Source organism: Silene latifolia, chromosome X (assembly GCF_048544455.1).
Source record: "Silene latifolia isolate original U9 population chromosome X, ASM4854445v1, whole genome shotgun sequence".
NCBI lineage: Eukaryota > Viridiplantae > Streptophyta > Magnoliopsida > Caryophyllales > Caryophyllaceae > Silene > Silene latifolia.
Window position 1 is genome coordinate 27,818,862 of NC_133537.1, and position 25,583 is coordinate 27,844,444.

Sequence of the window (25,583 nt, forward strand, 5' to 3'; positions counted from 1 at the left end):
TGTCAAACATATTAACAAAGCAAAATATGATGAATGAATGGAAAATGATTCACAATAATTAAAACAAGGGTTAAGAGAATTATACCTAATGATGATTCCAAAATAATAAGCAAAGAATAATAGAAGTATTTGATGATTGATGGAAGGTTGTCAATCTCCCAATAATACCCAAATAATCTTCAATTACCCAAAATAAATGATGAACAATAGAGAAATTAAGAAAATGAGATTTGTATTAATGCTTAATTAAAAGTTGATTACAAGATTAAAATGATATTAGGAAGAACATAAATAATATTAAGGATTGATGATAATCTAATTAGTACAATGGGGTATTTATAGTGAGGATTAGGTACATAAATTAGGGTTACTAAGGGCTTAAATGACGATTAAGACCCTTAAGAAAAGTTGAGGAAATGCTCCTCTCGAAGGAAGATGCTAGTCTCCTTGTTGCTAGCCTTTCAAAAATATGCGCATCCCGAGTGGAACAAGGAAGAGACGTGCTGTACTGGGCAGGAATCCGAGCGGCCAAGGGGTCGGAACGAGCGGATTGCAGTGGTGCAGGACGAGCGGATTGTGTGGTGGGACGCTTGGATTGTGTGGGTCTGGGACGAGCGGACAGGGTGGTGGGACGCTCGGATAATGGAGTTGTGGAGGTGGGACGAGCGTCCCGAGGCTGCGACGGGCGGATTGTAGTCCAGCAAGCTTCTTCCTCTTTTTTCTTCTTTTCTTCTTCCAACAATCCTCAAGGATCTTGTCGGAGATGCAAGGATCTTCTTCATCATTGCCCATCTACTACATTATTTACATAGGCCTTCTAGTCTTGTCTTCACTTTGACGCTTGGTCATTAGATTCAATCAATTTAGCTCCATTTTCCTTGCACTCCTCTCCTGCCAAGGGAACAAAACCTCAAGGAATACGCAAAACAAAGGACTAAAGATAGTAAATAACCCAATTATGCACTAAAAATCATAGGAACGAGGCTAATTCGCGGACTAAATATGCTCAAATATTGGTCACATCAGCAAATAGGTCAGAATTCAGGTATTGTTACTCATGATAGAGTCAATTTTTCTATTAATGGCCTCTAACCAGAAAGTAGAGTCGATAGATTTCATGGCTTCCTTGTACATAGGCACATTGACACGACTGTTGCAACCCTATCAAAAATAAACCAACCGGCTCTAACTAATATAGCGAGGTAATTCGGGTATCGTACTACACATGGAGGCGGTCAATATCTACTTTTTATTCAATCTGTCTATGGTCACAAAGTGGGGGGTTTTGAATTGGTTATTTTGACTAAACTAATGAACTTAAATAAAAGGCAATAAAAGAAACAGTTATTAAAATAGCAAGGATGAAAGAAGATGTAATTAAATAGAGAGAAATATGCCAGGATGTCGGTTCACCATGATATTACGCAAGTCAGCTAAAGGTAGGTCAGTCGGTCTTATGTGAGAAGGGTAGTGGGAAGGTCCTTCCAGTTCGCTATCCGCCCTAGATTCTTCCTAAATAGCTTCCGTTCTGATTAGGGTAGTCTATTATTCATAGCAGGCCTGTCCATTCTAATCTTCCGATCTAGGTCTGAATTTAACACGTTTAATTACTTCAGTTGCATGCACTCAACCTAATAATTACTATTATATTGCTATAAAACAAATCTCATAACAAAAACCTCCTAAACTAATTATCGCATCATTGCTTTACTAGCATGACTCCCCTAATCCTAGCACTAAGGGAATTAGCTACTCATGACGATAAATAAAACAATAACAATTAATAAATCTATAGCAAACATGGTAAAAAGATGATTAAAGAGAAACCACATAAACATAATAACAATACTCAAAAAAACAGAAATTAAAGAATAAGAATTAAAGTGTGCAAAAGAGAAATAATACTTTGAATAAAATAGAGAAAGAAAGATTACACAAAACGAGATCCGGAAAAATGGAAGGCAAAGCAACGTTGACAAGAGTAATTGAGTTCAATGACTAATGACAGATTAAAGGTTGATAATTTGATAACCTAAACCTAATTACGTCTTTCTTTTATATAGGAAAGATATTTATTCCTCAACACGTAACTTAAAATAAATAAAATAATAAGTTCACGGGAGAAAAATCCCGCTTCAGATAGCAAAGTGCTCAATCGAGCACATTCAGACTCCTCGATCGAACACTTCCAGCCACAAACCTCTCGAGCGAGTACATAAACTACTCGATCGAGGACCTCCAAATAGCCACCTCTCGATCGAACATAGTAGGGGTTCGATCGAGTTCTTCTCCTCATCATAAAGCTCTTGATTGAGCACATTAGCCGATCAAAAATCTCGACCGAGTCAACTGCCACTGAAATATGCCAAAGGACGTATGATTTATCTTCCAAGGCAACTTCACGCATCCCGAGACAGTGATATTTCCGCACCAAATCTTCCATCTCCTAAATGTAAGCTAAAGGGACAGTAGAAGGCTCGATTCTGCTTCTTTCAGGCCCGTTCCTGCAATTAAAACCAAACGAACCAAAGTAGAATATTCGGAGCATTTTATAGCCTAAACCTACGGAAATTACTTGGAAATGCGTGCAAATAAGGCTAAAAAAGACTATATAAAACGCACGCATCACACATACCTCCTGTTCACTCAAAGATCCTGTAGATACCCAGTATCTGTCAAGTCTCCAACAAACACCCGATGATTATCAGGCTACAACATGCTTAGGAATCGCGGCGTTTAATCGACAGTTTTGTGCAACTATATATCGGAAAACTTAAAACGATTTCGAAAATAAAACAGTTCAAAACTTTTCAAAAGTACCTGGAGTGTTTAATGCATGACGACGGGGTCGCAATGACATTAACTAGAGTCACAACCGACACCGGACCAAAAACCGACTCAAAATTCAAATCCCGACTCCAACAACGAGTCAAACCGAGTCAAACACAAAAAACAAACCTTTTTAAGACTTCCATGTTAAGTATGTTGGAATATGTGTCCTCCGACAATAATGCGATCACAACTGTCGATCATGATGATCACATGTTTAAGTCTCATTTTAAGAATACATTTGGGAAGTAATTTTTATCACAATTGGTCCACACATATCGGTAATGATTGGTCGACTAGAGTTTGACATTCTTCGTCGTGCGACGGTGGTGATCAGTTGATCCTCTTAGGTCATACCTAAAGGGTAACACTCTTAATTGATTATTTAATTGATCGTATGACGATACAGGTTAATTAAATTGCTTAAAATTGACGGACGATTTTGGAAGTAATATTTACGTATCTCATTATAATTTGATTAAATGAGATACGGTCTAAGTAATCGAATTGTTTTATTACTTAGATGAAATTATTGTTTACGGAAACAATTAAAAGGAATGAATTGATTATTATAAATACAGAATGTTGTGATTTATGACTCGGGATCCCATTACGGTAAAAGTAATTATGAATTACTAGGTTAATTTTATAAGTGACATATTTTATTAATATGTTGATTTTTAATTGTTAAAAATACATTTTATATACCTAATGTCATGAAACATGTTACATGTGACAAATTGACAAAATAATGTGTAAAATGGATTTTCCATTTTACACTATATGTGCCGAAATAAGGAGGGAGTATTAGGCTTATTTTTGTGTTAATTATGTTTAGTGGAAGGCATAATCATAAGACCTAATGCATAGCCTTACATGACTAAAATTCTTGGGAAGATTTGAAGCTCATGCATTAGCCTACCCGGTTTTCCTTGTAGAAAGGCCAAGGGTCTTTTGCTTATTTTACCTAATATTCACTACATACAAACTTGTGAATTATTATTCATTCTACACATCTAAAATATATATTTTTAGAGAGATAAAATTACTTCTTATTCTTCCTTCTCTTAACCGAAATTAAGAGACCAAAATCAATATTTTTGGGTCAATTTTATTTAAGATTAATATTGTTCTCGTATAAATAATATTAATTTTATTAAGAGGTTATCTTGGGTATTATTCCTTGGGAGGGATTCTCTACTTGAATCCTTTGTTCATACATTTTAGGAAGCTCAAGAACAAGTGAGTAGGCGAACTCATTTGTGCCCATTTATCCGATTTCTCATTGTAAGAATGACGATTTCTTCTTTATCCTTATTCTTGTTTGCATCCATAAGATCAATATTTAATTTTATGACTAAATTAATTCATCACATATATGAATATGTTGAGTATAATGAGATATAGATTTCTAACAAGCGGTATCAGAGAGCCTTAGGTTGTTTGCATGCAAATCGGTTATAGTTTTTCCGAGTTATACGATTAACATATAAAACTTGTAAATTTGTGTTTATAATGATATATCATGAAATCAATTATGAATGTTAAAGTTTCTGATCCTAAAAGGTATTTAGGATATTTTGGTTAATTTTTGGATTTTTATTGTTCATTTTATATAATAATGGCATTAAAAATGTGATTTTATGATAAAAATGTCATTTTCGGACTAAAATTAGCTAAACTTCGATTTTTCCAGTGGTTTTTGGATATGTTTTCACATATTTTATATTTAGATGACTTGTAAATCTTCATAATTTTATGAGTTCTTATGCTCGAAATATGGATTTTTCATGATAAAATCGAATTTAAATGATAAAATAGTTTAATATGAGAAATATTTCGAATCTGGTCATAGAAATTTAGTATATTGTCACATGCAATTTTATAGGATGTGTGTAAAATAATAGGCTATAATGAAGTCTTTATGCAAGATTTATGAATTTTTGATGAAAGATAGCATAAATAGTGACTTTAATTAGTGAATAATTGCTAAAACATACTTCATGACTAAGGAAAAACGATACATGTTGCATTTTATTACCTATTTCAGATCTAAAATTGAAAAGTTGATAAAAATATTTTTTCTCATATTTTTATGATAATATTTGATAAATCTGATAAACCGCAACATTGTTTTTCCTCGATGAATTTCGAAATTTTTAACTGAAGTTTTTGAATATTATGAGTGTCATGGTATTTTTCCAGAATGCTAATGAATTTAAATTTCAAATTTTGAATTTATTTCAAATTTTTAGTGATTTATTTGAAGTTTATGGCTTTTATTGTAATTTTAAGTCCTTTATGAACAATATTAAGAGATATAAAGTTAATAATAGTCAATATGTTAGTGAAGACTAATTTTGAGTTCTAAGATGGTTAGAGTAATTAACTAATGCATAAATGTGACTTTATGTAATTTATTGTGATTTTAAAAGGTTAAATCACGCAAATCCGTAAAAACCGATAATATACGATATTGGCTCTTTAAAGGCGATTTAGCATAAAATTGGGTATGTTCATACATATTATAATGCTGCATTTTATTTATAATTGTCATAATTTTTATTTTATGTAATTTTTGAATTATGTAATTTTACTTAGTATGGCCTTAGTTTTTAATTGGTATTACCCGAAATGTATGGGAATATCGATTCGGTTGTAATTTATTGTGATCTCGTATCACCGTTTTCTAATTTAATAGATTTATTTTATTTTAATTACAAATGGATAATAGGAAATTATGTAATTTGTTATGTAATTTATTTATTCCGGAGATCCTTGAAGACTGTGTCACTCGAGAAGACGATCCATAAAAGACGGTGTTGCCTCCAGATGCGTGCCAAAACCGAAGTTCAAGGGACCAATAAAGTTGGTTTCCGAATTTGTAATAGTTTATTAGATTTACTTTTTTGGGAAGGCCATACTAGGATTTATTTATGCTTTGCATTTTATTTATATGTTGCATGCATCGCTAAATCGCCATAACTAAAACATGCATTATCATTTTAATCGAGTTTATCGACCGTGTCAATTACAATTATCGTAGTTCACCGCTTTAGTTCACTTAAAACGTGATAGATAATAAATTGACATGCCCTCTCGCTAAAAATAAACAATTGAGACTTAGCCTTACAAAAAAGTAGAAACCATGAAAACCTATTTCGTGAGGGAGTGCACTCGGCCACACCGGGGTACAAACCTTGTTACGTAGGGGAAGTGGGTGATAAATGTCTATCCACCGAATTCATGTTGATGAGGGTTTCATCGGCCACACCGTGCCCAAGTTAATGTGGGTTTGGATTATGGACACATTTATTCGAAATTTGGATTGAGCTCAACGGAAGTATTCGTGACCGTAGTCGCATGTGTTCCGAGCTATAGATAAATATTAGAGTAAATTTTATCGACCAAGAGTTCTAAAAGTAGAATCGATTAAAGTGTTAATCCACCGAGTTATATTGATAAGGGATTCATCGGCCACACCGTGCCCAAGTTAATATGAATTTGGGTCTTGGAATCATTTATCTAAGTTGGGTAGAGGTCACTAGATAAATGCAATAAAACTTGTTTAACTTCAATTTTTACGAGTGTTATTATTATTTTGAAAACGACATATGTTTTATTCCTTTAATATTCGTTTTGTAGATCGCACCAATTTCTCATTACAAATGGCCACTCCAAACACCAACGCCACACCTCTCACTAATACTTCATGGCTCCGATCCTTCATGGATCGTTGTAAACTTGAAAAGAATGGGTCAAATTTCTCCGATTGGGATGCCCAACTCAAATTAGCCGCCCAAGGTGACGACAAGCTTCGTTACCTCACTGAGGCCTCTCCACCCGAACCTAATGCTAGGTCGAGTGCCGCTACTAGGGAAGCATATGAGGCTTACCTCAAGGAGTCCGCCGCAAATAAAAATGTGTTGATTTTTGCGATGGAGGCGGATCTCCAAAGGATAGCCTTTAAAATGGGCACCGCTAATGAAATCTATTCCAAGCTTGTGACAATGTTTTCACAAACTCCGAGGATCGTCCAATATGAGGCGGCCACGGCATTCTTTGATCTCGACTTTAAAGAGGGCCAAAAGGTTAGCCCTCACGTGCTCAAATTGATGGAGCTAGTCGAGACTTTGAAGATTCAAAAAGTTGAAATCCCCAAAGAACTCATTGTAGATAGGATTCTACACTCCTTATCCAAAGTCAAAGCATATGTTCAATTCCGGGTGAATTTTAACATGCAAGACAAGGACGTGTCTCTCGAAGAGTTGCACAAGTTACTTGTGCAAGCCGAAAGAGACATGGGGTTAAATGTTAACCCACCTAAGGATGTGCTTAACATAAGCACAAAGAGCAAGGGTAAGTTCAAAAAGAATGGGAAGAAGGGTAAGAAGCAAGCTCCTACTTTCACCAAAGCTAAGACTTTTGAAGCTAGCACTTCCAAGACCAAGAAGGGTCCTCTTGACAAATGCCATTATTGTTGGAGTAAGTGTCCTCCGACAATAATGCGATCACAATTGTCGATCATATTGATCACATACTTAAATCTCATTATAAGAATACGGACGGGATGATACATTATATATATATAGTCAACTGGTCCACACATATCGCTAATGATTGGCTAGCTAGAGTTTGACATTACTGTCGTGCGACGGTGGTGATCAGTTGATCCCTTGAGGTCACACCTAAAGGACGATTCCCTTAATTGAAAAAGTTAATTAATTGTATGTTGATACAGATTAATTAATACCATAAAATTGAACAAATTATAATCATAAGAGAGAAAATAACATCTTATTATAATGTGATTAAATGAGATTTTATTTAGTAATTTAAGAAGTTATATTACTAAAATATTAATCGGTGTTTGCGAAACACGCGAGATGAGAATGATAAGTTAGTTATAATTACAAGATGTTGTAAATTATACTAACTAGTAATTAAATGACCATTTTATGAGAAAGTAACTTTAAATTACTAGTCAATTTGTTAAATATGATTTATTTAATTTGTTAAATATGCATTTTAAACTAAAACATGACATAAGACATGTCACATGTCATATGACATACAATTGTACAATTGACAAAAATAAAATGGACTCCATATTACTACATATAAACCGACATTGGGTGGGCATGCTTAGAAGTTTTGTCTTTTTCCATTTGTCTTATTCATTTGTCCATGACACTTGATAGTGACATGACTATGGACAAAACCTTACACTAGTTTGTCTTGTGAAGACAAAAAGCAAAATGAAAAGGGCCTAATATCCTCCTCCCCACCGTTTTTGGCAAACAACATTAGAGAGTTTTTCTCTTAATTTTTCCATTCTCTCATGTTTTGAGAAAAACATAAACTTCTCTCTCTTGTTCATCATAAAATCAAGTTTTATGAATCTAATTTGTATGAATCAATAACTAATAATACTAGTAGTAGTATATGAGTATTAGTAATCAATTTTAAGGTAAACCACATTACTAATATCTAGTACATGTTAGTTTGTGGGATTAAGGGATACTCTTGGGTGCTACTAATTGGAGGGCTTCTATTTTGAAGTCATGAATTTTCATCCAATATTGGAAAGCTCAAGAACTAACATGAAGGAGATCTTGTTGGTGCCCATTTGACCGAAATTTAGATGGTGAGAAATTGATTTCTTATCTCTTCTTATTTAGTTTGCATGCATAAGATTTAAATTAATTTTATGATTAAATTAATTTGTAACATATAAGAATATGTTGTATAATGAGATATAGATTTCCAACAAGTGGTATCGGAGCCTTAGGTTGTTTGCATGCAAATCGGTTTATAGTTTTTCCGAGTTATATGATTAACATACAAAACTAATTAAATTGGTTTTATGAAGAAAAACCTTAAAATATATTTGCATGTTAAAAGCTTCTGGTCCTAAGTGATTTATAGGATATTTTGGTTAATTTATGGATTTTATTGTTCATTTTATATATTAATGGCATTAAAAATGTGATTTTATGATAAAAATGTCATTTTCGGACTAAAATTAGCTAAACTTCGATTTTTCCAGTGGTTTTTGGATATGTTTTCACATATTTTATATTTAGATGACCTGTAAATCTTCATAATTTTATGAGTTCTTATGCTCGAAATATGGATTTTTCATGATAAAATCGAATTTAAATGATAAAATAGGTTAATATGAGAAATATTTCGAATCTGGTCATAGAAATTTAGTATATTGTCACATGCAATTTTACAAGATGTGTGTAAAATAATAGGCTATAATGAAGTCTTTATGCAAGATTTATGAATTTTTGATGAAAGATAGCATAAATAGTGACTTTAATTAGTGAATAATTGCTAAAACATACTTCATGACTAAGGAAAAACGACACATATTGCATTTTATTACCTATTTCAGATCTAAAATTGAAAAGTTGATAAATATATTTTTTCTCATATTTTTATGATAATATTTGATAAATCTGATAAACTGCAACATTGTTTTTCCTCGATGAATTTCAAAATTTTTAACCTAAGTTTTTGAACATTATGAGTGTCATGGTATTTTTCCAGAATGTTCATCAATTTAAATTTCAAATTTCAAATTTATTTGAAATTTTTAGTGATTTATTTGAAGTTTATGGCTTTTATTGTAATTTTAAGTCCTTTATGAACAATATTAAGAGATATAAAGTTAATTATAGTCAATATGTTAGTGAAGACTAATTTTGAGTTCTAAGATGGTTAGAGTAATTAACTAATACATAAATGTGATTTTATGTAATTTATTGTGATTTTAAAAGGTTAAATCACGCAAATTTGTAAAAACCCATGAAAATGCAAGGTTTGCACTCCTCTCCTACCAAGGGAACAAAACCTCAAGGAATACGCAAAACAAAGGACTAAAGATAGTAAATGACCCAATTATGCACTAAAAAGCATAGGAATGAGGCTAACTCGGGGACTAAATATGCTCAAATATTGGTCACATCAAATATCCCCAAACCAAACCTTTGCTCGTCCCGAGTAAAGAGGTGACAAAACTAAGACCCTTATTTAAACTAACCTACTAATATAACCGATATGAGACTATTAGTGGGTCTCACTCCACCCCTTCAACTCACAAAAAGACAACCATGAGGTAGGATGCCTTCTTGCAAGGCAAGGTGAGGCTTGCCAAAATGGCGACACATCCAAGCATTAAAGCACACAAAATCAAGTAATGGATGCATCTACAAAAGAATAGCCACTTTCCTCATCTAAGTGGTGGAAATTATCTAAAGGGGAAGCAATTCAAGGGCACACACTCCTTTATAGATATGGTTTCTTCAAACTACTAAGCCTAGAAGAATACCAATAAATCACCTCTAAGTTGTGTCAAGCTAGGGTACCTTTGTCCTCAATCGTTAAATGCTTTCGTCAAGAGTAGACTCCCTATGGTATTAGAAACACTGGAGGATCGTGTAATTCCCCTTCTTGCCTAGACAAGAAGAAGGGTCGTCACCTCTCTACCATTCACAAAAGTGGACTCGATGGAAAAGGGATCAATAGTATTTGAATTTCATTTGGGAGTTTGCTTTCTTGTTGTTTTTCCCCCCAATTTGTGGCATTTGACATTTTGAGAACAATTTCTTTTTTTGCCATTTCTTTTGATGTTTGGCATTTCAATACTTGACAATTTCAACTTTTCTTTGCATTTCTTTTTGAAAATTTTCAAAGTCACCCCATTTGTAGTGAGGGTTTTGGGGTTTTGGGTAGTGTTTGTGTTTTGAAATAATGAAAATAAATGGGAAAGGAGGGTTTTAAAAGACCCGTTGGTTTTGAATTGCAGAGGGAGACGAGCGGCTTCAGTATCGGGACGCTCGGATTCCTCAATTTTTGGGTTCCGAAAAAAGACGCATGGGACGAGCGGATTCCTCAGCTGAGACGAGCGTCTTTAGCCTAGGACGCTCGGATTCCTTTCCAGTGAAAAATCCCAAATTTTAGCAATAAAAAGACGATCGTCTTTCCTCTTGGACGACCGTCCTGACTGAGACGAGCGGATTCCTCTCTGGGACGCTCGGATTCACAGTCAGACCCAAAAATATTTTTTACAGCTTCATAAGACGAGCGTCTTATGCCTTGGACGCTCGGGTTCTTCATAAGACGAGCGTCTTATCCGTCGGGCCACTCGGATTCTTCCTCGACCACACGGATTCAGGTCCATCCGTGGGTGCTTCTAACCCGTGTTACTTCATTCTTCAATTCTTGTATTCTTCATTGTAGGGGCACTACAAAGGCATGAATAGCCTAGGCAATTGCTATTCCCACACTAAGGCAAAGCACTACACATCAATAAACTCATAAGTCCCTCCCTCACTTCTCTCAAAATGATGAAAATCTTGATCAAGGCATAAAAATGTAAATCCAAAAATGACAAAAAATGCAATACAATAATTGAAATGCGAGTTAGGGAGTTAGAATATTTACAAATGGTTGTTTAGGGAGGACTCTACCAAACTCTCATTCAATGTGAGATGTCAAGGGGGCATGTTCAAGGTGTTGTTGATGTTACTCAACACCTTGAAGAAGTAATCAAAAGCTTGTTCATTGTCATGATAAACGTCCTCAATAGACCTTTGCACTTGTTGTTCTCAATGATGGTCTTGGGTCATAGCATTACCAATATAGGGATTGAATATCCCCTCAAACTCATCATCCCAAAGACCGCATACTTCGTCTACTTGATCACTAAAAATGTCTTGAGTTGATGAAGACAACTCTCCTTCTTTCTTGTCTTGGCCAATGAGGCCTTCTTCTTCTCTTGTCATGGGTGAGCTTTTCAAGCTCTCAATATTGCAATTTCCTTGCTCTTTTGATGGAGCATCATCCACTTTCTTTTTCCATTGAAATTCCAACTTCTTCCTATCATCTTTCCGGCTATAGTGATCAACCATAAAACATGGCTCATGCAATCGGGGAGCTCTCATAGTCTTGTCAAGATTGAAAGTGATGGTTTCGTCTCCCACTTCAAGGGTGAGTTCTCCATGATTTACATCGATCACCGCTCCCGCGGTGTGCAAGAAAGGTCTTCCTAAAATAATAGGAATGTTGAAGTCTTCTTCCATGTAAACAATAACGAAATCCACCGGGATGAAGAATTTTCCAATTCTTACGGGAACATCTTCCCATACCCCTAAAGGTGTCTTTGTTGATCTATCCGCCATTTGAAGCGTGATGTTGGTGCATTTGAGTTCTCCCATTCCTAGCCTCTTGCTTACCGAATATGGCATGACACTCACACTTGCCCCAAGGTCACATAGAGCTTAGTTGATTGTAGTGTCACCAATAGTGCATGGAATGGAGAAACTTCCCGGATCCTTGAGCTTTGGAGGTGAACTTCCTTGAAGAATAGCACTAATTACTTTAGTAAAAGTAATAGTCTCAAGCTTCCGGATTGATTTCTTCTATGTAAGGATGTCTTTCATATACTTTGCACAGACCGGGACGTGATTGATCAATTCTGTAAATGGAATTGAGACTTCTAAATTCTTAACAATCTCCATGAATTTTCCGAGTTGGTCATCAAACTTAGGCTTAGCTTGATGACTCGGGAATGGAAGTCTAATCACAATAGGCTCCTTTTCTTTGGCCTTCTCTTCATCCTTCTTTGAAATTTCTTGAATGGTGGGTTCTTCTTCTTTAGAGTTTTCAACAACTCTTTCCTTGTCACTAGCATTCACAACATCTTCATCAACGGGTTTCTTCGGCCCTTCATACCTTGTACCACTCCTCAAATGGATGGCACTCACCGATTCTTGTCTTGGGGGATTACCTTGAGGTGGTAACTACCCCTTTTGTCTTTGTGAACTTGAAGATGCTAATTGAGACATATGGGTCTCCAACATCTTTGTTTGAGCTAGTATGATGTTAATGGTGATGTCTTTTGCTTGGCTATATTTTTGCATTTGAGTGAAAAACTCTTGTTGGTTATTTTGCATTTGGAGAACCACTTTTTGAACATCAAAACCTTGGTCATTTGATTGAGTGTATGGAGTTTTATTTTGGAAACCTTGGTTTTGGTTGTAAAAGGGTCTTTGATTTTGGTTTCTCATTGGAGGTGGGGTGTATGTTGGTTGAGGGTTTTGAACATTTTGGCTTTTGTATGAGAGATTTGCTTGGAATTTGGTGTTTTTATTGTAATAGTTGGAATAAGGGGTACCACTCTTGTATGCTTGAAAAGCATTCACCTGCTCACTTGTTCCCCTACATTCACTTTGGTCATGTCCCAAAGTTCCACAATTCTCACATATTCCACTTGGAATTGATGACGATGCCACCATGGCATTAACATGTTGCTTTGGTGATTTTGAGGCTTCTTCAAGTTTAGTCATAGCCTTCTCAAACTTCAAATTAATGGTATCAATATGAGCACTAAGTTGAGCACCCAATTGAGTAATAGAGTCCACTTCATGCTTTCCTCCTCTAGTAGCCTCGAGGTCTACTATATTGTGAGTTACGGACCGCCATTTCCTCAATCTTGTTCCATGTTTGATTATCGTCAACTTCGGCGAACATAACATTTGATCCCATGTTGAGAATGTTTCGGGAGTCTTCATGAAGACCATTCCAAAATTGTTGTACCAAGAACCACTCGCCAAGTCCATGATGAGGACATGAGCGACAAGTTCCTTTGAATCGCTCCCAAGCTTCATACAAAGATTCTTCGTCCCTTTGTTTAAAACCCGTGATTTGGGCTCTTAGCATGTTAGTCTTTTCCGGAGGGTAGAACTTTTTGTAGAAAGCAAGAGCCAATTTCTTCCAAGAGTAGCCTTATCAAAGCTTTTTAACCATTGTTTCACGGTACCAATCAAAGAAAAAGGAAATAAGACCCATCGAATTTGGTCTTGAGTCACTCCGGTTTGTGAAATCACATCACAATAGTCATAAAAAGTCTCCATATGAGAATTAGGGTTTTCACTAGGCATGCCCCCAAATTGACTTCTTTCGACTAATTGGATAAATGCGGATTTTGCAATGAAATTACCGGTCAAGTGTTGTGGTGTGGGAGTACCATTGGGTAGGTTCTCCTCGGTTGGTACGGAATGTGATGAAAATTTAGGCATTGTGGGTTGATTTTGTGGTGAGTTTTGTGTTGGGTTCTCCTCTCCTTCTCTTGCAAAAGGGTTGATGAACTCAATATTGTTTGGTTGAATATCCACAATCTCACCAATACCTCTCAAAGTATTTCTAGCAAGTCTTCTATTGGTTGTCAAAGTTCTTTCAATTTCGTGATCAATGGGTAACAAGTTACCTTGTGATCTTCTAGGCATGCAAAATATCAAGCAACTTGAAAACGAGTAGAACAAACCTTGAGGAATTTTACTTCCCCAAGGCAAAGAAAGACACAACTAAGAACAATCAAAGAAAATCAAATCAAGTTAACACCGTCTCCGGCAACGGCGCCATTTTTGGTCGGACTATCGTTTTCGGTTACTTGTCGTTAGGAGTACATAGACCAAAACAATATTTATAACTTCACAAACTACTCTACTATTAGTAAAGAGGTAAGCCAAGGTCGGATCCCAAGGGACGGGTATTGATGTAGGATTTTCGATTGCAAGTAGTGGTGTCTAAGGGTGTCACAATTTGGGTTGAGATAAGAAGATCACTAAACTAAATAACAATGTAAATAAACAAGAAAGATGATTAAAATGAGATATAAACAATTGATTAAAAGCACTAGGGTGTCATGGGTTCATAGGGGATTGATGCGAGTCCGTTTCGTGTTCACAAATTAAGATGTGGTCGTTGGATCACGGTCGAATCAAAACACAATTTATAGCTTCACAAACAACTCTACAATTAGTAAAGAGGCAAGTAAAGGTCGGATCCCAAGGGACGGGTATTGAAATGAGATTTCTATTGCAACTAGCGGTGTCTAAGGGGTGTCACAAATTGGGTTGATGTAGAAGGTCACTAAACTAAAATAGCAATGAAAATAAACAAGCAAGATGAATTAAAGGGGTGTAAACAATTGATTAAAGGCACTAGGGTGTCATGGGATCATAGGGGAATCATGGGATATGATCATACAAACATGTTCTCAAATTATAAGCAAGCAATTATTGTTGTGATGGATTGAGTTGGGTTATATCTTACAATCCTAGGAAAGTTTGGGTCCGAATCGATTAGATTGTACAACACCTACAAGTCGACTTAATCTTCCCTACTCAACAACATGCATGGTCTAATGAGACTCGAGTTGGGTTATGTCTTACAAGTCTCATTGAAAAGATAGAAGATGATAGTAAATGCAAGGATTCATAGGCTTAGCATTTCATTAAATATAACATGTGCATGAGTTGAGATCAAAACAAGCACGCAAATAAAACATGAAAGCATATTAATTTAAGCATGAATCATTCCCCATGTTGGTTTCCCCTAATCACCCATTAACCCTAGCTAAGAGACTACTCACTCATTATCATGTTGATCATGCTAGCAAGGTTGTCAATCATACCAACAATATGAAACATGATGAATAAATGAAAGTAATTAACAATAATTAAAAAGGGATTAAGAGATTATACCTACTAATGATTCCAATAATAAAGCAAAGATAAAAGAAGTACTTGAATGCTTGATTGAGAGGTTGTCAATCTCCCAACAATAACCCAAATAATCTTCAATTACCCAAAATAAAGGATGAACAAAAGAGAGATTAAAGAACTAAAACTTGGATTAAAACTTGATTAATACTTGATTACAATATTAAAGAGAGATTTGATTGATATTAACTACACTAATTATTGATAAGAAGAACATGCTCCTCTAATTAGACTAATGAGGTATTTATAGTGGAAATTAGGGAGGATGCATTAGGGTTAACTAAGGGCTAAACTAGTAATTACACTTTTTAGATTGAGCAAGGAGGACCCGGTATTTGTCGAGAGAAGGGCTTCTTTCTTCGTAGCTTGGAGAAGACAATTCGTGCTGGAGCCGAATCCGGGCGGAATAAGGTCGGGACGGGCGGATTCTGGCGTTGGAATCCGAGCGGATTCAGGGGAATCCGGTCGGATTGTGGAGGTGGAATCCGAGCGGATTCAAACAAAGTCGCACGGATTGTCTTCTTTGCGGGACGGACGGATTGGTGACAATCCGCTCGGATTGTCACTCAGCAACATATCTTCTTCTTTTCTTCCCTTTTCTTCATAAATTCCTTGGGGATTTCCTTGGGGACTCAAGGATCCTTTCTCAACATTGCTCTTCTACTATAATATGTACAAAGGCCTTCTAATCTTGTCTCTCCTTAATGCTTGGTCATTGAATTCGATCAATTTAGTCTCGTTTTGCCATGAAAATGCAAGATTCTTACTCCTTTCCTACCAAGGGATCAAAATCTCAAAGAATATGCAAAACAAAGAACTAAAGATAAGAAATGACCCAAATAAGCACTAAAAAGCATGGGAACAAGGCTAATTCGGGGGCTAAATATGCGCTAATTATGGTCACATCAAATATCCCCAAACCGAACCTTTGCTCGTCCCGAGTAAAGAGGTGACAAAGACTAGGACCAATACTAACCTATCCTAATAATATAGCCGATATGAGACAATTAGCGGGTCTCACTTCGCCCCTTCAACTCACAACAAGACAACCATGAGGTAGGATGCCTTCTTGCAAGGCAAGGTGGGTCTTGCCAAAATGGCGACACATCCAAACATTAAGCACACAAAAACACATAATGGATGCATCTACAAAAAGAATAGCCACTCCCTCATCAAGTGGCGGAGGCACTAAAGAGGAACAAATTTAAGAGCATGTAATCCTGCACAAATACTAGTTCAACAAATTACTAAGTCTAAGAGGATGGCACCAAATCACCTCCAAATGGTGTTAAACTAGACTACTTTTGTCCTCAATTTCCAAATGCTTTCGTCAAGAGCGATCAGATGGTGGTGGAATGATGATCCCTATGATGCTAGTAGCATATGACATGACAAGTCTCGAATTCTCTACAAAAGTAAAGGTCATGGATCGTCCCAAACTCGACCAAGTGGCTTGACAAAAGGCTTTTTGGGAATGAAATGCTCAAATCTTTATTCACAACGGGTGGATATGACTAGTATTCAAAATTGTCCTCATTTCACTTTCACATTTCAAAAAATTTAAGATGGGGTTTGTCCCTTCCGGGCTAGTGTCCTTTGCTTTCGCCAATCGCTTATTAGGCAACCGGTTAACCACTAGACAATAGCTTTTCGGGGTGATAGTCACTCTGTCTCTGGGCGGCCGAATTCACAACCGTATGGGGGCCCAATTCAATGGATCCCGCACCAAAGCACATCGAAGTGGTACGCCTCCATCAAAACAACTTAAATTTCTCAACTTTCAACAATTCATAACATTTGAGGTTTCCTTGGCATTACATTACTTCCACATGACAAAATTTCTTTGAAATGAGCACTTCAAGCTTATTGATAGAAAATATTTTTGGGTTGCCTTACCACAAGGTCAAACAAGGTCACCTAGACAAGTTAACCAAGTCCATATCGCATCACGGGGTTGGATAGGTGACTCACATGCAAACCCTTGAGTAGGCTTTGGGTCATGGGTCAAAAGACACTAGTATGACACTATCTAGGGTGTTTTACAACCATTCTAGTAGGCAAAGTCTTAAGTTGAACAAGTATTTGTAATGGCTTAGTTGCTCATGTCAAAGTTCCTAAATAGGCATTTTTCAAAACATTTCTAACATGCAACTACATACCATGATGCAACTAATATAAACATCCTAATGCAAGTGATTCTATCAACTAATATGACATATAAACTAAATGCAAGTCCTAAGTTCACATTGTTATACCGCATCAATCAAAACAAAGCCACATAGTCATTAACATAAAGAGAAAAAAGGAGATTGGAAAGATCATACCATGCGGTCTTCAATATCCTCATGTCTCGGATGTGGCGTAGTCAATCAATGTGAACAAGGATAGAACAAACACAATATATACAAGACAATATATACAAGACTACAAAACGAAATAAACATGTTTTTGGGTTTTCAATTTTCAAATTTTTATGATTTTTGAAATTTTTCAATTTTTTTTTTGGATTTTTGAATAAGAGTTAAATGTTAGAATTCCCATCCCCACACTAATATGGGCATTGTCCTCAATGGCCAAAATGATGGAAATTATGCAAAGATGATGCATGATTTCTATACTAAATGCAATCTACACTAAGCTACACTACATGATGCATGGTTTTTGTTATGACGGAGAGGATAATTTAGATTACCTCCCGTTGTGTATGCATTAACTTCCCCAAACCGAGTGAGACACTATTGCTAATGTCCAAGGATGGGTGTAGTTCATGAACACACTATGTTATGCATGAAACTAATTTGTCATTTTGGATTTTGAAAATGGGAAAACTAAAATGAGAACACCTCAATGGTACCGAGGTGTGAGTCCTCTAATGGTGCTAGGACTACTCCAACAATGATCAAAATTATAATTAAAACAAAGAGAGAAATAGACAAACCATGAGAGGGTAGGAGTCTCCAAGGCTTGCTAATCTTCCATCATGCTATCACCATCACTTTCCTCATTAGAAGTGGCCACATTGCCACTTCCCTTGTCATTTGCTTCTTCACTTTCTTCCTCATCTTCCTCATCATCATCTTCACCATCCTTTTCTCCTTCACTTGCTTCTTCCTCAATGTTGTCATCAACTTCTTCATCATTACCAACAACCTCATTGTCACCCAAAACGACCTTAGATGCACCCGGAAATAGGACTTCTCTATCCGCCCAACTAGACAAAGGACACAAGATGGATCAAGTAGTCCTTGCCTAGCTAAGTGTAGGAGGGGTGGATATTGAGCCAAATAAGCATTTTTCCGGTCTTCATAGGCTTGCTTGTGCATTGCTTGCATGAGAAGAGTCACATAATCTTTTCTAGCTTCAACTCCTTCCGGCTTGAACTCTTCATACTCAAAGGGGTAAGGTGGTATGACAATGGAAGAGGAGGGCATTTCAAGATCACCCTTTTGTTGTTGAATGATGTACTCGGCCTCTTTAGAAAGGGGAAGTAGATAATTGGTCCGGTGGACGCTTAGACGACAAATCTTTGAAGGCAAGGTGAACGATCTAGCTTCACTAGTGAGCCATCCATACTTAGTGTCAAGGGGGTTATGGGCAACCCACTTGAACTCGTGTATCATAGTATGCATATCAACAAGATGGCCACCCTCCTTTGCTTTGTACTTGTTATCCTTATTGAAGTTAGGATCAAAGTGCTTGGCTAGGATAGTGACTAGGCCGCCATTGACAATAACGGTTGTGCCCTTCTTCCCACAATCAATGTTGAGCCATCTATCTACCAAGAGCCTCAAAGAATTGTAAGGCTTGGTGTGTACTCTTCCGATGTTCAAAGCCGATTCAAGGAGAATAAAATCAAGTTTGGTGAAATGGTTGGTATCTTTCCTAGCAATTATGGTGTTACCCACGACCTTGTGCCATACTCTTATGCCCGGATGGTGGACCAAAAGAGCACGACTCGCATGAAAATCCTCAAAGTTCTTCCCGGAGATTGCCTCCCAAAGAGGTTCGAGGTCATACTTTCCATAATTCTTGAAATAACGCGGTTCATCACTAAGACCCAAAATTTCACTCAATTCCCTAAAGGTAATGCGTCTACTAACATTAGCTAGACGAAACTCGAGATTCTCCCTATTCTCAACTTTGGTGACTTTCAAGGAACTCAAAAATTCCAAGGTAAGGGAGGGGTATGTCAATTCCTTTGTTTCAAACAATTTCTTCAACCCTATGGCATTGAAAAAGGCTCTAGTTTGCTCAAGAACACCCAATTTTTCTAAGGTATCTTCACATATAAATTTGGTGGATTGTAATGACTTCATAGCAAACTTGACAAAGGTATTTCTATGGGTATCGGAAATAAAAGTTACCTCCGGATAATGCAAAAGTTGATCAATTACCGGAGTAGAAGGTGTTGTTGCTCCCATAGAAGGTTGTTGTTGTTGTTGCACTTCCAAGTTTGGTGTTGCTACCACCATAGCCAATGCTTTCTTTGTTTGAAGAGCCTTTTGCCTTTGTGAGAGTGCCTTAGCCTTTGGTGCCTTTGTTGCCTTTGTTGCTCCCTTAGTCCTTGCCATTGATGAACTAACCAAGAAAATAATGGAAAATCTTCAATTTGTAGTATACCCAAATCGATTTGAAGGTGAAAGGCTTTGCCTTTATGTAATCAAAAATCGACTCGAAGGTTGAAGATTTGGTGCTTGGTTTTGATTTTTATTGAAGAAGGAGTGATTGATTTGTTGTTGGAAGGATGGTTTGATTTGGTTTTGGTGAATGTTGTTGAGGGTTTTGTTTTTGTGATGGAAAGGATGAGGGTTTTGATGTTGTGGGTAGTGTTTATGAATGAATGAATGAATGAATGAAGGTGGGAGGGGTTTTAAAGAGACCGAAATTTTCGAATCTGCAGGGGCAATCCGTGCGGATTCTGCTCTTTCTGGGCTTTACAAAACTCGCCTAAAGATGGGCGGATTCAGTGGAATACGCTCGGATTTTCTTGACACGGGACGGGCGAATTTGCTTGAAGACGGACGGATTTCAGTCCAGAAAATTTTGCTTGTTTTCCTAAGCTGCAAAGACGGACGTCTTTTTTTTCAAGACGGGCGGATTCTTCAAGACGGGCGGATTTCTGCTCAGGACGCCCGGATTCAGTCACAGTCAAGAAATTTTCAAAATTCAGCTCAGTTCAGGACGGGCGGATTTTCTGCAGTACGCTCGGATTACTGAAGACGGGCGGATTATGTGGAATCCGCTCGGATTCTTCCCCTGTGTACACGGATTCAGTTCCATCCGTGCACAACGCATTTCCCTTACCATTCTTCCATTCTTTCTTCAAGTCTTGTGTTCTTCATTGTGGGGGCACTACTAGGCATGGATGGCCTAGGCAATTGTCATCCCCACACTAATCTAAAAGCACTACACATCAATTGAAATTGTTAGTCCCTCCCTCACTTATCTCAAACATGACAATTATTTTGATCAAAGTAAATAAAAATCCAAAGATGACAAAAATGCAATACAAGAATTGAAATGTAAGTTAGGGAGTTAGAAATATTTACAAGTGGTGGTTTTGGGAGGACTCCACCAAACTCTCATTCTTGATGAGATGTCAAGGGGGCATGTCCAAGGTGTTGTTAATGTTGCTCAACACCTTGAAGAAGTAATCAAAGGCTTGTTCATTATCATGGTAGAGGTCTTCAATAGACCTTGGCCTTTGTTGTTGGTCTTGATCGATGGCATTACCAATGTAGGGATTAAAAATCTCTTCAAATTCGTCGTCCCAAAGACCACAAACTTCATTAAGTTGATCATTGAAAATCTCTTGCTTAGATGGAGACAACTCTCCCAATTTCTTTTCTTGGCCAATGAGGCCATCTTCTTCTTCCTTGATTGATTTTGATGAGCTTTTCAAGCTCTCCTTGTCACAATTCACTTGCTCTTTGAATGGAGCATCTTCAATTTTCTTCTTCCATTGGAGTTCCGATTTCTTCCTCTCATCCTTTCGGCTATAATGATCAATCATGAAACATGGTTCATGCAAACGAGGAGCTCTCATAGTCTTGTCAAGATTAAAAGTTATGCTTTCATCTCCCACTTCTAGAGTGAGCTCACCATGTTTCACATCAATCACCGCCCCCGCGGTGTGTAGGAAAGGTCTTCCTAGGATGATTGGATTGTTAGAATCTTCCTCCATATCAACAATGACAAAGTCTACCGGGATGAAAAACTTCCCAATTCGCACGGGGACATCTTCCCATATCCCTAATGGTGTCTTCGTCGATCTATCGGCCATTTGGAGTGTGATATTGGTGCATTTAAGCTCTCCCATCCCCAACCTTTTACTCACCGAGCACGGCATGACACTCACACTAGCCCCTAGATCACATAAGGCTTTGTTGATCGTCGTGTCGCCAATGGTACACGGTATTGAGAAGCTTCCCGGATCCTTTAACTTTGGAGGTGAACTCCCTTGAAGTATTGCACTACTCACCTTAGTGAAGGCGATAGTCTCAAGCTTCCGGATCGACTTCTTCTTTGTGAGGATATCTTTCATGTATTTCGCATAGGCCGGCACGTGATTGATTAATTCCGTGAAAGGAATTGAGACTTCCAAATTCTTCACAATTTCCATGAACTTTCCAAGTTGATCATCAAATTTGGGCTTGGCTTGACGACTTGGAAAAGGGAGTCTAATCACAATGGGATCCTTCTCCTTGACCTTGTCTTCATTTTTCTTTGAACTTTCTTCTTTTGATGATTCTCCATCTTTGGAGCTTTGCACAATTTCTTCCTTTTCACTAGCTTCCACAACTTCATCCTCAACTTGCTTCTTGATTGCTTCATACCTTGTACCACTTCTCAAGTGAATGGCACTAACCGTTTCATGTCTAGGGGGATTACTTTGAGGTGGTAATTGCCCCTTTTGTCTTTGTGAGCTTGAAGATGCTAGTTGAGTCAATTGTGTTTCCAACATCTTGGTGTGAGCTAGAATGTTGTTGATGGTGGTTTCCTTTGCTTGGCTATCTTTTTGCATTTGAGTGAAAAATTCTTGTTGATTCTTTTGCATTTGGAGGACCGCTTTTTGGACATCAAAGCCTTGGTCATTTTGGTGATTGTATGGATTTTGATTTTGGTAACCTTGGTTTTGATTGTAAAAGGGTCTTTGATTTTGGTTTCTCATGGGTGGTGGAGTGTATGTTGTTTGAGGGTTTTGAACATTTTGGCTTTTGTATGAGAGATTTGGATGGAATTTGGTGTTTTCATTGTAAAAGTTGGAATAAGGGGTACCACTCTTGTATGCTTGGAAAGCAATTACTTGTTCATTGGTTCCCCTACATTCACCTTGGTCATGTCCCAAAGTTTCACAACTCTCACATATCCCACTTGGGATTGATGAGGATGCCGTCATGGCATTAACATGATGCTTTGATGATTTTGAGTTTTCCTCAAGTCTAGCCATAGCTTGTTCAAACTTCAAGTTGATTGTGTCAATGTGAGCACTAAGTTGAGCACCCAATTGAGTAACGGAGTCCACTTCATGCTTTCCTCCTCTAGTAGCCTTGCGAGGTCTACTATATTGTGAGTTATGGACCGCCATTTCCTCAATCTTGTTCCATGTTTGATTGTCATCAACTTCGGTGAACATTCCATTTGATCCCATATTGAGAATGTTCCTAGAATCTTCATATAAACCATTCCAAAATTGTTGTACCAAAAACCATTCGCTAAGTCCATGGTGAGGACATGAGCGACAAATTCCCTTGAACCGCTCCCAAGCTTCATACAAAGACTCTTCATCCCTTTGCTTAAAACCCGTAATTTGAGCTCTTAGCATGTTAGTCTTTTCCGGTGGGTAGAATTTTTTGTAGAAAGCTAGAGCCAACTTCTTCCAAAAATCTATTCCAAGGGTAGCCTTATCAAGGCCCTTCAATGTAACACCCCGGTTTATAAAAGAAGTCCTCGTCAAGACATTCCCTAATAAAACGGACTGTTACCATCTCGGTTTCCCGAGGTAGTGAATAACAAATTAAACTCCAAGGCAATTTATATAATATTTTAACTTAATTATTACAAATCCTCTTTTCAACTCAATTACAAGAACTGACATAAATAAAAGTGAAAGTCTTCTAGATGATGATCTAGCTACTAAGTCGTCTGATCCAGTGTCTCACGCCCATCAAGCTCCCGTCCTATCTCTTAAACCTGTCAAGTCTGCTCCCCATAAAACGGTTCATCACAGGTGTTCACGAATACACAGGGTCAACCACGAGGTTGAGTAGGGAAAACAATAAAACAATAAAATATGATATGCATGATACTCCGTCACCTCCATCTCCATCTCAACTCATCACACACATCTCATACCCTTTAACGCCCTTGACCATACCGATCCCCGATAGACTATATATCGACCGAAGCCGATCTGCCAGCTCGCAGCTGAGGACACCAGGGCAAGTCCTGCAGAACCCGCCTGGGCCTTATCACAACATCACATCGTATCTCAACATCGTCACTACCACATCATCCTCCAACTCCAATGCATATGAAATGCTCAGTGATAATTAATGCAATGCAATATGTATATAAATCATCAACCGATAAATCATAAAGTCATGCGGTTACCCGATGTTGTGATATCATACTCAATACGATCAAATCAGTCAATCACCTTTCCGAATATAAATGATAACGTAAATCAACAACCAGGAATCAAGTCAACACAATTCAACTATGACGATAATAGGACAAGTGTATTTCCCTACCTCAAAGTGCCAGCAATTCCAATTAAGCAGTTTAAGCAGTCCAGAAAGTAAAGGAATGAATTTGATTATCGATCCTTCACGAATTCGTCACCTAGAACAATTATAATATTTATAATTACTAACTACTAAATATAGAAATCTCCCAAAATAGAAACTTTCCCGATATAGTAACTTTCCACTTTAACTTGTCCGACTCAAAATCCATCTCTAATTATTTAAACGACTCGGGGATTTAAATTAAATAAATTATTTAATTGACTCGGGAATAATTTATTCAAATGACTCGGGAATTAATTAAATAACTAATGTGATAAATAAAAGATTAAACGAATTATACGATTAAGAAATACCCGAATCAAACTTTAAACAACTCCAACATCCCGACTCAAAAACCCGTCTTTAATCATTTAGATAACTCGGGAATTAAATTAATTAATTAAGAGTACGGCCAATTAACAAATTATAATGATTAAACAATGAAAACCCGTTCAAAACGATTCGAATAACCCGTCATCAACCACCGTCCCTTCACACTCACTCACGCACTCCCACGCGCCACCTCACCACCGTGTCAACCACCGGACCAACCCCGACTTGACCCACCACCGGCGACCACCCCCACTAGGGCCGACCGTCGGCGCGAGTCCAACCATGGCCGCCATTTGGCCTGGTTCACCACCACGCCTCACCAAACACCCCTGTTTTCCTTTACCACCACCGCAACCAACCACTACCCCCTGCCCAAACAACCACCATTCTACTCGCCGCCAACCCACGCACACAGACACCACAGCACCACCGTTTCGACCTCCCCCTAGTCCACGGTGGTGCCACCCAAACCTTACCCCTCTAAACTCGCCTGAAAACCCGTATTATAACCCATTTGACCACCCCTGTCATTGCCGCCTTTCACGGCCACCATTACCACCCAAAACCACCCTAACCACCACCAAAACACTCGCCCCTTACCACCCAATACCAATACCCTGCTAACAACCACCACCAACAACTCCCTAAGCCACGAAACAAAACCCAAAACCTCGACAGAAAATGCGAAAACAGAGGAAGGGTGGTTGAATGCTTACCTTTACCGCCACCAAAACAGCCACCAGGGCCACCCTAGGTCGTCAACAACCGCCCTTTGGCCTTCCTTGCTGCGCCATCACCACCCACTCTCTCTCTCTCTCTCTCTCTCTCTCTCTCGTTTTACGTGAAAGGCTGAGATTTCGGCTGGTGAAGTGAGGGAGGCGGGTTGAGGGAATCTGAGAGGAGGGAGGCGGGTTGAGGTACTATTAGGGTTAGGTTTAGGGTTAGGGTTAGGGTTTAAATGGGCTTAGGGTTAAATGGGCTGAACAGTTAATGGGCCAGCTCAATGGTTCAGCTCACATTTCGACTTCCATATAAACCCGTCACAATTAACTCACGA

At 37.7% G+C, this 25,583-nt stretch overlaps 2 non-coding genes across 2 annotated transcripts; both read left to right on the forward strand.

The window, feature by feature from the left end:
• The first annotated feature begins 13,453 nt into the window (after window positions 1-13,453).
• On the forward strand, window positions 13,454-13,560 carry LOC141624356 (small nucleolar RNA R71). Its single transcript, XR_012534163.1, has one exon. It is a non-coding gene; the product is annotated as a small nucleolar RNA R71 (small nucleolar RNA).
• Window positions 13,561-23,122: 9,562 nt separating this feature from the next.
• Window positions 23,123-23,229, forward strand: LOC141624076 (small nucleolar RNA R71). Its single transcript, XR_012533886.1, has one exon. It is a non-coding gene; the product is annotated as a small nucleolar RNA R71 (small nucleolar RNA).
• Window positions 23,230-25,583: the final 2,354 nt, after the last annotated feature.